Genomic DNA, 13,161 nt, shown 5'->3' on the forward strand with positions numbered 1-13,161 from the left:
CTAGAGCGCAGGCTCAGTAGTTGTGGTGCACGGGCTTCGTTCCTCTGCGGCATGTGGGATCTTCCCGGACCAGGGCTTGAACCCGTGACCCCTGCATTGACAGGCAGATTCTTAACCACTGCAGCACCAGGGAAGCCCCCTGACCTGTTGGTTTTGATGAGTGTATGAACCTCGTATTACGTGATGCAGAAGAAATTCATTCGAAAACAAAGTCAAGGAAACAACAGGGTGGATCACGCTAGAAGCTGATGATATCACTGCTCCAAAGTGTCTCCAACCAGAACTTAGCAGCGAAGGGAGAAATTGTCGGGAAGGCCACACAGTTTTTTTAGGTGTCTGAAACATTGATTCATATTGTTCATTTTATTGCTGCATAGTTGATTTGCAATATTATATTAGTTTCAGGTGTACAACATAGCGATTCAACGTTTTTATAGATTATACTCCACATAAAGTTATTACCAGGACTTCCCTGGTGGTCCAGTGGGTAAGACTCCACATTCCACACTCCCAATGCAGGGGGCGCAGGTTTCATCCCTGGTCAGGGAACTAGATCCCACATGCCGCAACTAAGAGTTCGCATGCTGCAACTAAAGATCCCACGTGCTGCAACTAAGACCTGGCACAGCCAAATAAGTAAATAAATAAATATATTTTTTAAAATTAAATAAAGTTATTACTAAATAATGGCTATATTTCCCTGTGCTAAACAGTAAATCCTTGTTGCTTATCTATTTTATACATAGGAGTTTGCATCTGTTAATCCCATACCCCTATCTTGTCCTTCTCCCTCTCCTCTTCCCACTGGTAACCATTAGTTTGTTCTCGTATATGTGAGTCTGATTCCATTTTGTTATATTCACTAGTTTGTTTTATTTTTAAGATTCCACATGTAGGGAATTCCCTGGTGGTCCAATGGTTAGGACTTGCCACTTTCACTGCCAGGGCCTGGGTTCGATCCCTGGTGGGGGAACTAAGATCCCGCAAGACGCGTGGTGTGGCCAAAAAACAGATTCCACATATAAGTGATAACATACAGTATTTATCTTTTCCTGTCTGACTTATTTCACTAAGCATAATAATCTCTAGGTCCATCCATGTTGTTGCAAATGGCAGAATTTCAGTCGTTTTTATGGCTGAGTAATATTCCATTGTGTATATATACCACATCTTCTTTATCCATTCCTCTGGCAATGGATACTTAGGTTTGAAACATTTATTCATCTTGTTTTGATCACCCGTATGTCAGATGACAACAAATGCTGTGGGATTTTAAAAAATCAAAAAACAAAACTAATAAGTCAACATCTCTCTTTTCAGAAGGGCACCTGTGCAATTTCTTTGTGAAGCCAGAAGAAAGCTCTGGAATTCCTTCTTCTTCCTTTGTGCAAAAAGTTATGCTAAATCTCATAATTTTGTTGGTTGCCTCACTTGGAGTCGAAAGTCAATTTCCTTTCACACTGATGTGCTGTTTTTTCTTGAAATCATTATCGTTAACATTACTCTCCCAGGACACACTTCTGTGTTGGCTCGGGCTGTCTGTTCTGTTCACTCTGTGTCCCCAGCTCCTTCTTCTGTAAACCTGCAGCCACGCCGGCTACACAGGCAGAATCCAGTCACTTGTGACGTAGTTATTTTAAAGTGTTGGGCCCGCTGGGTTGGGAGAAATGGGAAAGAATACAGAATGCCCCCGCACCCCCTCAGCCACGCTAAGCCCAGCAGTGTCCTCAGCTGCACCCCTCCCCCACCGGCAGCTGACCACGCCCCCTCCTCCCGCCCACCCCTCCCTGCCTGGCCCCCGTCCCTGCCCACCTCCCCTCCAAGCGGCGCGTCCTGGGGCTCGGCCCCCTCTTATGCTCCCGGTTTTTCTGCATTTGGGGTTGCTGTTTCCCTCCTGACCTTTCTCTCAGCTCGGTCATGCATTCAAAATGACGCTTTCTGTATTTTACATCGTTTTCCATTCCAAAATCCAAACGATTTTCCTTCGTTTCATTGAGAAGGCCTTTCGAGTGATAGAAAACACCTCGTTGCTGAAAATGAGGCTCTTCCTTCCTAATCGTTGATTTATTTTTGTCAGGGGCCGACCTGGCTATAACTCGCTATAACAGTGTGTTGGGTGAACCGGCTCCCTCCTGCCCCAGCCCCAGGCCCCGCCGTGGTCCGCGGCTCTGGTTCCCTGCACAGGCAGCTTCGCGCCCCGGAGGATGGGGCTGTACCCGCCTCCCGCGTTCACAGTGGCAGCCTAGTAAATGCTCCCCCTCTGGCCTGAGGGGTGCACGTGGAGGTTGTGTGGCAGCGCCCGTGGATGGAGAACCAGCCTTGGGTTCGGCGTCTAGCGTCTTCAGCAACCGCCGGCATCGCCGGGGAGGGGCGCCTTCCTCCGGCACCTGCAGGAGCCCCGGCCCAGTGCCTCCAGGCGCGTCCGGAAGGGGGCGCGCGGCTGCGGCCCGGCGGGCCTGGCGGCACCGCCACCTGCCGGCCGCGAGGTGAACTGCTGCCCCGCGGACCCCGCGCTTCCAGCGTCCGGGAGGTGTCGGGGTCCTGGCCTAAAGAAGTACACGAGTGAAGTAAGTCAGAAAGAAAAGGACAAATACCGTATGCTAACACATATATAGGGAATTTAAGAAAAAGAAAATGTCATGAAGAACCTAGGGGTAAGACAGGAATAAAGACACAGACCTACTGGAGAACGGACTTGAGGATATGGGGAGGGGGAAGGGCGAGCTGTGACAGGGCGAGAGAGAGGCATGGACATATACACACTACCAAACCTAAGGTAGAGAGCTAGTGGGAAGCAGCCGCATAGCACAGGGATATTGGCTCCGTGCTTTGTGACCGCCTGGAGGGGTGGGATAGGGAGGGAGGGAGGGAGGGAGACGCAGGAGGGAAGAGATACGGGAACATATGTATATGTATAACTGATTCACTTTGTTATAAAGCAGAAAGTAACACACCACTGTAAAGCAATTATACCCCAATAAAGATGTTAAAAAAAAAAAAAAAAGAACACGGACTGTCACCTTTTTAACCTCCTCTTTTTCCGTCCCTTTATGTCCTGGACCCGTGTTCTCTCCGTCTTCCCAATGTGTGTTGCTCAGCCTTTCGTCTATAATGTAAGTTGCACATAGCTCTCCCAGATTGGGGCCTTCTGGCCTTGCTTGTGAGGCAAAAATTCTTGATTTTTACGTGGAAAAACTAGCACCCTTTATTTATCAGCTCTGGCTTTGGGGTCATGTTGACAAAAATCTTCCCAGGCCTGAGGTTAAGGAGGGATTCTCCTTTGGTTCCCCCAGTCCTTCCATGGTTCTGTTTATTCTGTGTCTAATTTTGGTCAAACTGGGACTTGCTCCGGATTCAGCTGCATTCCTCACATGGTCCCCTTTCCCCGGGGACTTATGAGCTGCTCTGTGCATGAGAGTTCCACAGGATGTCCTGCTCTGTTCCGCTCTCAGACTGCCCCACCCCGTTCTAATTATCCAGGTCTGGATACGCTCTACCCGCCGCTAAGGCGAGTAACCCTTCAGGACTTTCACTTTCCAGAAGTCTTCTGGGTGGTCTTGCTTGTTTTTAAAATTTATTTTATTCAAGTACAGTTTATTGACAATGTTGTGTTAATTTTTTCTTTCTTTCTTTTTGGCCACACCGTTTGGCATGCCTGCGGGATCTTAGTTCCCAGTCCAGAGATCGAACCCACGCCCCCTGCAGAGGAAGCTCAGAGTCTTATGGTTTTCTAAGTAAGGAGCCTCCATTTTTAGAGTACAGTTGGATGAATCTCGACGAATGGGCAGCTGCACCACCCACCTCCCACAGAGCCCTGGCACGCCCTCCCTGCCCACTCCACTCGCTGGAGCCTTGCCTGTTCTTGGACTTCACGCGAATGGAATCGCACTGTCCATCCTCCTCTGTGTCGGGCTTGTTCACTCAGCGTAAGGATGTCCAGACCCTTCAGCTGTTCGCTGCCTTGTATCACCGGGCAGCACCCCGCCGCACAGCTGTGAGTCATCCCAGGCTGCATGCCCGGCAGGGTTGGCCAGTCTTGGATGAGCCGCTTGTTACCAATGTGCACGTTCAGGTTTGTGTGGCTGTGTATCTTCATCTTAGGTGAAGACTTGGGTGTGGTGGAATTTACGGGGCATGGGGTAAGGAATATGATTGACCCTGCCACGTCTGCCAGATCATATTCCTCGGTGGCTGTTTTATAGTTTATATATTTTATATTTCTGCCGGCAAGGTGTGAAACCTCTAGTTGCTCCTGGCCAACATCCTGGCCAACACTAGGTATTTTCAGTCTCTTTAAAGCTCGTGAGTGGGTAGTGATATCCCATTGTGTGTGTGCAACTTTTTATTTTGAAATACTTTAAGATTTCAGAAAAGTTGAAAAATTAGTACAGAGAGTTCCCATATACCCTCCATCCAGGTCCTCCTAATGTTCACAACTAACACAGCCTTAGAACAATTCTGAAAAGCAGGCAGCTACCTTTGACACAACACTAGTAACTATAGGACTTATTCAGATGTTGGCCACTTTCCCACTATGCCTTTGCCCCCGGACCCACGTTGTGTTTGGTTGTCATGGCTCCTTTGTCCACCCCCGTCAGTGCTGGGTCTTCAGTGTTTGCCTGTTTACTGTGACCTTGACACTTTTGCAGGGCATCGGTCAGCTCTTTTGTTGAATGCCCCTGAATTTGGACGTGTCTGATGTTTTTTCTGGATTAGAATGAAGTCATACATTTTGGCAAGAGGCGATGTGTCCTCCGGCATTGTATCGGGGACAACACGGCATCCATCTGTCTCATGGCCAGTGACGTTAACCTTGATGCCAGGGTAAGGTGCATTTCTCCATGGTAAAGTCACTGTTTTTCTCTTAGTAATCAATAAATATCTAGCGGGGAGATTCTGAAAACATCCTCTTTCTCATCACACGCCCTCAACACTAATTTCAGCATCTACCCATGGGTCTCGCCTACAGTGATCACTGTGGTGTTTGTCTAATGGTGTTTTCAATTTCTCTCATTCCTTCCATATTTATTAGTTAGAGTTTTTCAGTTAAGGAAGAGCTGTGCCTTCTCTCCCATTTACTTATTTATTCAATTATTTATATCAGTATAGAATCTTAGATATTTAACTTATTCTATGGGTTATAGTCCTGTATTATCATTATTTATTTTGTTGCTCAAATTGTCCAAGCTCGGCCTTTGGGAACTATTTCAATCAGCCCCTGTGTCCTTTTAACATACCTCCATTGGGGCTTCCCTGGTGGCGTAGTGGTTAAGAATCCACCTGCCAATGTTGGGGACACGGGTTCGAGCCCTGGTCGGGGAAGATCCCACGTGCCACGGAGCAACTAAGCCCGTGCACCACAACTACTGAGCCCGTGTGCCACAACTACTGAGCCCGTGCGCCTAGAGCCCGTGCTCCACAACAAGAGAAGCAACCGCAATGAGAAGCCCGTGCACCGCAAAGAAAAGTAGCCCCCGCTCGCCACAACTAGAGAAAGCCCACGCACAGCAACGAAGACCCAACGTGGCCAAAAATAAAATAAATAAATTTATTTTAAAAAACCCTCCATTATTTATTGTTAATTTAGGTGAAATTCACAGGACATAAAATTAACCATTTTAATGTGTATGATTCAGTGGTGTTTCGCACATTCACAATGACGTCTGACACCACCAGTAACTAGCTCACAAATGTCATCTCCCCAAAAGGAGACCCCCACCCATTAGCAGTTTCCAGTTGCTCTCCCTCTAGGCCCCTGGATTTATCCATTCTAGATATTTCATTTCATATACATGGAATCATCAATATGTAATACTTTGTGTCTGGCTCTTTCACTCAGACTAATGTGTTAGAGTTTCCTTCTTGGTGTGGCCTGTGTCAGGGCTGCATCCCTATGTGGCTGAATAATACTCCACTGGATAGACGGACCACACTTCGATTATCCTTCATCTGTTGATGGGCATTTGGGTTGCTTCCACCTTTTGGCTCTCGTGAGTAGTGCTGCCGCGAACACGTGTGCTCAAGTATTTGTTTGAGTGCCTGTTTTCAACTGAGTATTTCCCTAAGAGTGGGATTGCTGGTCATTCTGTGTTTAACTATTTGAGGAAGAGCCAAACTGTTTGCCGCATCAAGCGCACCATGTTACCTTCCCACCAGCAATGGGTGAGGGTACCAATTTCTGCAAATCCTCACCAATACTCGTTATTATTAGTTTTTTTAAAGTCCTGTATAGTTATCCTAGTAGGTGTGAACTGGTGCCTCGTTGTGGTTTTGGTTTGCGTTTCTGTAATTACTAATGACGTTGAGCATCGTTTCATGTGCTGTTGGCCATCTGTATGTGCTCTTTGGAAAAGTATCTATTCACCCAGTCTAGTCCTCTGTGCATTTTTTAGTTGGGCTGTTTGTCTTCTGTTAGGTAAGAGTTCTGTATATATTCTGATTAGCAGACCTTTATCAGATACATGATTTGTAAATATTTCCTCCCATTCTGTTGGTCGTCTCTTCACTTTTTGGATAATATCCTTTAATGCACAAAAGCTTTTTTAAAAATATTTAATTTAATTAATTTGTTTTTTTGGCGTCTCTGCCCGGCATGTGGGATTTTAGTTCCCTGACCGGGATCGGACCCAAGACCCCTGCAGTGGAAGCTCGGAGTCCTAACCACTGGACCACCAGGGAATTTCCAAATGCACAAAAGCTTTTAATTTTGATGAAGTCCAATTTACCAGTTTTTTTCTTTTATTGATCATTCTTTTGGTATCCTATTTGAGAATCCATTTTCAAATTCAAGGTCATATCTACACACTGCTATATTTAAAATGGATAACCAGCATGGACCTACTGTATAGCACAGGGAATTCTCAATATTATATAACAACCTAAATTGGAGAAGAATTTGAAAAAGAATATACATGTATATGTATAACTGAATCACTTTGCTGTACATCTGAAACTAACGCAACATTGTTAATCAACTATACTCCAGGATAAAATAAAAACTTTTGGGGCGGGAGGGAGGCTCAAGAGGAAGGGACTCTATGTATACATACAGCTGATTCACTGTGTTCTACAGCAGACACTAACACAACATTGTAAAGCAATTATGCTCCAATTAAAAAAAAGGTCACACACTAAGAATATCTACATGTCTGCATTTAGGAGTTCTTTTAAGGTTTTTTAAAAAATTTAATTTTAATTTTATTTTTGGCTGCGTTGGGTCTTCATTGCTGTGCGCGGGCTTTCTCTAGCTGCAGCGAGCAGGGCCTACTCTTTGTTGCGGTGCGTGGGCTTCTCATTGCGGTGGCTTCTCTTGTTGCAGAGCATTGTCTCTAGGCGCACGGGCTCCAGTAATTGTGGCACACGGGCTTCATTAGTTGTGGCTCGCAGGCTCTAGAGCGCAGGCTCAGTAGTTGTGGCACACGGGCTTAGTTGCTTTGCAGCATGTGGGATCTTCCTGGACCAGGGCTCAAACCCGTGTCCCCTGCATTGGCAGGGGGATTCTTAACCACTGCGCTACCAGCAAAGTCCCTGCATTTAGTATTTTTAATATAAATAAAATAGTTATTCTGAAAAAACCCAGAAAGTTTTAAAAAATGATAGAAAAAAATTCAAGATCGTGAAGACTTACCCTGTATTCTCTTCTAAAGAGTTTTATAGTGTTAGGTCTTACATTTAGGCCGTTGATCTATTTTAATTTTGTAGGTGGTGTGATGGTGGAGGTCCAGCTTCATTCTTTTGCATGTGGCTACCCAGTTTGCTGAAGAGGAAGTTTTTTCCCCATTGAATGGTCCTGGCACCCTTGTTGAAAACCAATTTGCCATAGATATATGGATTTTTTTCCAGACTCCTGGTCCTACCCCATTGATCTCTATGTCTGTTCTATGCTGTAACCACACTTTTTTTGTTGTGTGTTTTTCTCTCTCTCTTTTTATTTTTAAATTATTTTTTATTTTTGGCTGTGTTGGGTCTCCGTTGCTGCGTGCGGGCTTTCTCTAGTTTCAGTGAGTGGGGGCTGCTCTTCATTGCTGTGTGTGGGCTTCTTGTTACAGTGGCTTCTCTTGTTGCGGAGCACGGGCTCTAGGCACACGGGCTCAATAGTTGTGGCTCGTGGGCTCAGTAGTTGTGGTGCATGGGCTTAGTTACTCCGCGGCATGTGAGATCTTCCTGGACCAGGGCTTGAACCCGTGTCCCCTGCATTGGCTGGTGGATTCTTAACCACTGGGCCACCAGGGAAGTCCCACAATGTTTTGATCATGATAACTTTGTAAGTTTTGAGATCAGGAAGTATGTCTTCCAACTTTTATTTTTCAATATTGTTTTGGCTATTCAGAGCCCCTTGAGATAACATGTGAATTTTAGGGTCAGCTTTTCCATTTCTGCAAAAAAAGATGTGGGAATCTTAATAGGGATTCCCTTGAGTCCGTAGACAGCTTTGGGTAGTACTGCCTCCTTACCAATATTAAGCCTTTCAATTCAAGATGGATGGATGGATGTCTTCCCATTTATTTAGGTCTTCTTTAATTGCTTTCCACAGTAATATGTAGTTTCTGGTCTTTCATCTCTTTGGTAAAATTTGTTCCTAGGTATTTTATTTTTTTTGGATGCTATTGTAAATGGAATTGTGTTCTTAATTTCCTTTTCAGATTGTTCATTGCTAGTGTGTAGAAATAGAACCAATTTTTTAAATAGTATTTATTTAGTTTCTGTCTGTGTTGGGTCTTCATTGCTGCATGTGGGCTTTCTCTAGTTGCGGCGAGTGGGGGCTACTCTTCGTTGTGGTGCGTGGGCTTCTCATTGTGGTGGCTTCTTTTGTTGCGAAGCACGGGCTCTAGGCACGTGGGCTTCAGTAGTTGTGGCTTGTGGGCTCTAGAGCGCAGGCTCAGTAGTTGTGGCGCACAGGCTTAGTTGCTCCGCGGCATGTAGGATCTTCCCGGATCAGGGCTCGAACCCGTTTCCCCTGCATTGGCAGGCGGATTCTTAACAACTGCACCACCAGGGAAGCCCCTATAACCAATTTATCTGTGTTGATCTTGTATCCTGCAATTTGTTAAATATGGTTATTAGCTGTGGTCATTATGGGAGATTTCTTTAGGATTTTCTATATATAAGATCAAGTCACCTGTGAATACGGGTAGTTTTACTTCTGCCTTTCCCATTTAGATGCCCTTTCTTTCTTTTTCTAACTGCTTTGGCTAGAATTTCCAGTACAATGTAGAATAGAAGTGGTGAAAGTATAGTTTACCTGTCTGTATTCATGTTTTAAGTTTTACTACAAAGAACAAGGAAAGGACATCTGAAAGGCCACTGGCTGTTCAGAAAAGTTGGAAAATTATTGGAAAGGTGACAGAGAAAGCAAAAATACTCTATCATGGGACAGAGAGAAACGTGTCATTGTGATTTTTATTAAATCTATAAACATCTGTTTAATAAAAATTACAATGACACGTTTCTCTCTGTCCCTATTTTATTTGTGTCCTCTTTTGTAAAAGTCTTACATTTATGTATATTAAGAGTACAAAATATTATTATTTTTGATATAAAGAGTTAAGAGACAAGATAAATCCCTGTATCACAAAACAAAAAGAAACATCATGAAAGTGTGTTATATGTTTAGCACACATATTGTTTGTTTAATTAGTCCTACTGTTATTACTAATGCCATGTTAGTCATTGTTATTTTGTTTAAAAATAGCATTTATGTAACAGAAAAGTAAATAACACAGAAGAACATATAGTTTCAAAAAGCCCTGTTTCTCATTTTTTATGTTAAAGTAACAACAGTTGTTAGGGGACTTCCCTGGTAGTCCAGTGGGTAAGACTCCCAATGCAGGGGGCCCAGGTTCAATCCCTGGTCGGGGAACTAGATTCCGCATGCATGCTGCAACTAAGAGTTCTCATGCCACAACTAAGAAGTCCACATGCCGCAACTAAAAGATCGTGCATGCTGCAACTAAGACCTGGTGCAGCCAAAATAAATAAATAAATAAATATTTTTAAAAAGTAACAACGGGTGTTATACTATGTTGTGTAATTGTTTATTACATAGGGTGTTTCTCACACATGCTGTTTTATGTACTGTGCACAGTAGTAAACGTCGGCAGTGCTGTGTCTCTGGCTGGATGGCTAAAGGTTGGTCGGGAGCAAGCCTCAAAGGCACCGCCGCTGGGGGAGCAGAGATCTCGGCAGGTGTGTTTCTCTCTGACCCGAGGGTGGACACGCAGGGGGCCCTGAGAGAGGATCAGGAGAGAAGATGGGAGGGTTAGCCGGGGAGCCCCACAAGGCTTGGGACAGAGAGCAGTGCCCTCATCTAGGGACCATGGCCTGAGCAGGTCACAACTGGTGCCTCACACTCCAGGGTGCCTGCCCCTCCCTGGTAGGCAGGGTTCGCCCACCGCCCGCTTCTGTTTCTGGAAGGAAGAGGCCCAGGCTTCACTCAAGGGGAGAAATGGAAGAGTCCCAGAAGAAACAGAAAAGACGGTCCGCTCTGGAAGGTGGAGGATTCTCCAGCTCCCTTGGGAGGCCTCTGGAGGGGTCCAGGGTGATGAGCCCGCCCAGGTTCGCAGCGCTTCCACCAGCTTCCGAGGGCGGAGACGCTAGGTCTCCCTGATCTCTGAGTAACTCCACCTCGGGCTGACCTGGGTCCTCTGCAGCAGCTGGACCAACAAGTTCTGGCCAAGGGGACACCAGCCGGTGGGGCGGCCCTCCTCCCTCTCCCTCCCGGGCTCACAGGTGGGACCTGAGCCTGGGCAGGAGCCCCCGTCGAGGAAGTCGGAGCCGTCAAGGAGAGTCAGGTGGGTCCCTGAGTCCTGGGGACCCTGCATCCAGCCCTAGACCACCTCTACTAAAGGGGGAAATGTCCTCTGCCCTTTTTAAAAAAATATTTATTTATTTATTTGGTTGCACCAGGTCTTAGTTTGGGAAGGCGGGCTCCTTAGTTGTGGCATGAGAACTCTTTGTTGCGGCATGCACGTGGGATCTAGTTCCCTCTTCAGGGATCGAACCCAGGCCCCCTGCATTGGGAGTACGGAGTCTTATCTACTGCGCCACCAGGGAAGTCCCCCATCCTCTGCCTTTTCAAGCCACTTTTATTTGGAGGTGTCCCGACACTCTCAGTTGAGCTGGATCCCAGCTGGTACGGCGGCCCCCCTGACGAAGGCTCCAGAGACAGCAGGGAGTGGGGAGACCAACGCAGACAGAGGAGAGGGACCTGGATGAAAGGGGTCAGTGCAGAAAGCAGAAGACAGGCCTTTAGAAATCTGTAATTGAACTAAAATGAGAAAAAAAGCTGCACTTAGGAAAGAGTACTATCTATGAGGAGAATCAGAAAAAAACAACACGAACTCAGGTAAATAACCCAGCCATTCTCCACGTCTGTGTGGACACTGACCCGTGTCCTACAATTTAACTAAATTTTTTAAAACCAAATGAACTAAAAGGCTTTATTAACATCACAGTATATTCGAGAATCATTCTAAGAGCATTACAGCTGAAAGAGAATGGCATGTTTACCGTCTTGTCATGCACTATTTTTTTGGGAAAAAAATAGAAAGTAATACAAAGAAATCCTATTAAGTAACTTGGAGCAGCATTTGGAAAAAGTACACCTATTTACAGATTTTTAAAAAATATGGTTTTACCTACATAGTCACAATATGCCTCTATAATGAGACAAGCCCTTAAAGCTCATGGGATTTTGTAAACATCATGGCATTCTCACCACGTCATTTCTCAGCATTTTCCATGGGGAGGGTTGATCATCGTGCATGGGACTGATCCCATCAAGATTTCCACACAGCTCGTCAATTCGCCCCCATCCGGACCCCTTCTGCGCTGGACCATTGGTCCATTTGTCCCTCCAGCATCTGTCCCGCTCCATGTGCCTCAAGGAAACCTGTGATTTCCTGCTTTTTCTCTTTCAAGGCCGCTTGCCTTACCTCCTCAAACCTCTGACCCTTGCTCTAGACAGCTTGCTCTCACTGTACAAATAATAAATGTTGGAGAGGGTGTGGAGAAAAGGGACCCTCTGACGCTGTTGCGGGGAATGAAAGTTAGTGTGACCACTGTGGGAAACAGTATGGAGGTGCCTCAGAAAACTAAAAATAGAATTACCAACAATCCCACTCCTGGACATCTATCCAAAGAAAACTCTAATCCAAAAACATACATGCACCACTATGTTCATAGCAGCACTATTCACAATAGCCGAGACGTGAAAACAGCCTAATGTCCATCAACAAATGAATGGATAAAGAAGACATGGTACATGTGTACAACGGAATATTACTCAACCACAAAAAAGAATGAAATAATGCCGTTTGCAGCAACATAGATAGACCTAGAGATTATCATACTAAGCAAAGTAAGTCAGAGGAAAAACAAATACCATATGATATCACTTATATGTGGATTCTAAAATATGGCACAAATGAACTTATCTATGAAACAGAAACAGACCCACAGACACAGAGAACGGACCTGTGGTTGCCAACGGGGAGGGGATTGGGGGAGGGGTGGAGTGGGAGGTTGGGATTAGCAGATGAAACCTATTATATACAGGGTGCATAAGCCACAAGGTCCTGCTGTGGAGCACAGGGAACTATATTCACTCTCCTGTGATAAACCATAATGGAAAAGAATATTGAAAAAAGAATGCATATATAGATATAAAACTGAATCACTTTGCTGTACAGCAGAAATTAACAAAACATTGGAAATCAACTACACTTCAATTTTTGAAAATGTAAAAAAGTAGGCAATTTGCTCTTGAAACCGGGAGGGGGTGTCCCTGTAGGCTCCAGGGCACAGAAGCCTTTTTTTGTCCCCGGTTTCTTGTAGGCAAGACTCCAGTCCATGACCTTCCCTGGGTTCCAAAGGGCGGATTCGAACAGTTCCTAATCAGGGGGGAAGCAGCCAGGAAACCACCTGAGGCGAGATTCGAGGGACCCGAGAAGCCCCTCAAGATTCGGAGAGCGACCAGCTGAGATGAGATTACGGGAGTACAAGCCCTGCACACACCCTGATCTTGTCAGCAACCCCTTCCTTGAAGTACTGAGTATTGATGGGTACCGCCTCATCAAATCCTCCCGGGTGGGGACACATAGTTTTTCAAGGCAAGTGTCCCCCTGTGCCTGGCAGAGCAATAAAGCTATTCTTTTTCTACTT

At 45.5% G+C, this 13,161-nt stretch overlaps 2 long non-coding RNA genes across 2 annotated transcripts; one reads left to right on the forward strand and one right to left on the reverse strand.

Moving 5' to 3' along the window:
• Positions 1 to 374: 374 nt before the first annotated feature.
• LOC137213265 (uncharacterized) lies at positions 375 to 3,682 on the reverse strand. Its single transcript, XR_010937910.1, has 3 exons — positions 3,021 to 3,682; positions 1,900 to 2,546; positions 375 to 1,653 (listed from the first exon to the last, which is right to left on the reverse strand). It is a non-coding gene; the product is annotated as an uncharacterized lncRNA (long non-coding RNA).
• Positions 3,683 to 3,944: 262 nt separating this feature from the next.
• Positions 3,945 to 13,161, forward strand: LOC137213254 (uncharacterized). Its single transcript, XR_010937899.1, has 3 exons — positions 3,945 to 4,072; positions 4,717 to 4,824; positions 12,835 to 13,161. It is a non-coding gene; the product is annotated as an uncharacterized lncRNA (long non-coding RNA).

This window comes from Pseudorca crassidens, chromosome 2 (genome assembly GCF_039906515.1).
Source record: "Pseudorca crassidens isolate mPseCra1 chromosome 2, mPseCra1.hap1, whole genome shotgun sequence".
Taxonomy (NCBI): Eukaryota; Metazoa; Chordata; class Mammalia; order Artiodactyla; family Delphinidae; genus Pseudorca; species Pseudorca crassidens.